The following is a 1949-nucleotide window of genomic DNA, read 5'->3' on the forward strand; positions in this document are numbered from 1 at the left end:
AGTAAGAAGTGTTTTCTTGTCACTTGGGCTATCCTTTTCCCTTTGGCATCAAGCTGACTGGTCTAAAATTAGGTTCAATTCAAAGTGAAACATCTCTTTGAAAGAATGTTGCCTTGATGTTCTGGAACCTGAGGTCATAGCAGTTCAACTGACAGACATCTTTTTTCTTTAAAGATAGGTACACACTTAACGGTGGGCATGTCCGTCTTACTAATCTTAGAGGAGATACTGGAGATATAATAGAAGTAAGAAAAAATTAAGACAGACTTATCTTTGGTGGAAAAATCCCTTTGCTTTGAGAGATACCTCTACTAAGCACTTATCTAGCTAAGTGTCACTTGACCTTTCCTGCGCTGCAGATTTTTGCCATGCCACGTGGCTGAGAGGTCAGCAGCGGCCTCTCTTCATCCAGAAGACTGCTGGTCCAGTGCAGCAAGACAATATCAGTCCCATTACTAACCTGAAAGCAGAGACAAAGTGCCTTTCAGCCAGGTATCATACTTGAATCTATCTCATGAAAGGTGGTCCCCTCAAGTTTGAACTATGCTAGGTTGCCCCAAACCTCAAAGCCTTTTTAGAACTTCTAGAAATCCCCTGGTCTTCCATAGACTTCATTGATAATGCCAGAAAAGTGGTGCTGCTTCTTTTCTACCTAGCCCAGATGGAATCTAGTGAACAAAGCAGAGCTTGGCTGGTGATGGCCTCCCTGTTGCTCTGAATCCTCAGAGTCAGGAGTCTCTAAAGTACGCCTCTAATGGCGGTGGCTGCGGCAGTTGGCGCGGAGTAGCTGAGGTAAAAAAGGTGGCCACTGGGCCTTAGGCAGCCGGGAAACTTGTGGACCTTCCTCTTGCTGTCTCTTAAGGGAGGACCGCTGCTGGTGGCCGGTCGTGGGGGCTGACCGCCACTTTGCCCTTGGCAGGAGAGGCTGCCTCATTTACAGGCAACAGCTTTTAAGTGTGGAGCAGGAAAAGAACTGTTTCTTAGCTGCAAAAGCGAGTCTCTAAACAGGGAACACGGCGCCAGGGCTGCTGTTGACGCTGCCAGGATCCTGGAGGCTGGGGCCGCGCTGAAGGCGGCCAGCTGCCCTATTCAGGATTCGAGGTTTCAGGCCGGCATAAAAGAAGATTCATGGGAGCGCCCGAGCCGCGCCGCGGGACCGAGTGAGCAGCCCGAGGCGGCAGCGGCCGAGAACGGGGATGGTGATGACGCAGAGGCAGAGAGAGAGGCGCCCGACCCGGCACAGCCCTGTGAGTGACCCCCCGCCCGGCCCTGCTCGGGGGGCGGACGCCCGCCCGGCTTTTGCCTGCTGCACTGGGCCACGCACCGGCCCCAGGGCTGCCTCCATTTTCTCAGGTGGTGGCGGCTCTGGCCCGGCTCAGCCAAGCCTGTCCTCCTCGCCCGGCTCAGCTCCTCACTGAGCCTTCCAACTTGCTTGCCCCGGCGCGGGGCTTCCCAGGGCCTGCAGGCCGGCCTCCCCTCCCACTCCCTCCGCGGTTCTCTGCCGGGGCTGGTGGCGTGGGGCGTCCCCGGCCAGCATCGGGAGGGCAAGGAAGTACGGGCTGGGCCGACTGTCACTCCACCGCACCCTGGGCTCCGGCCCGCAGTAAACTTCCTGTTACTGGGAGGCAGATACCATCTCTGCGGCCACCAGTTTGGAAAAATGCCTAGCCGATTTCTGGTTAGGAATAGTGTGGTCGGAGCGTTCCCGAGTTCACTTGAACCTGGGGGACAGCTGACTGCGGGCGGGCACCAGACTCAGTCCGCGCCAGGGGGATTCAAAGGTGAACCGTGAGCTGCAAGCTCCTCCCCCAAGGAGATCACACTCTGCTGTGGGAGATAAGACAAGTACACAAGTAACCGCGATACCAGGAGGAAGGTGATAAGTCCCGAGAAAGATCTACACAGTGCTACAAAGGCACCCAGAGCGACCGGTCGTCTGCGCCTAGCAG

Source organism: Cynocephalus volans, chromosome 2, assembly GCF_027409185.1.
Source record: "Cynocephalus volans isolate mCynVol1 chromosome 2, mCynVol1.pri, whole genome shotgun sequence".
Classification (NCBI taxonomy): domain Eukaryota; kingdom Metazoa; phylum Chordata; class Mammalia; order Dermoptera; family Cynocephalidae; genus Cynocephalus; species Cynocephalus volans.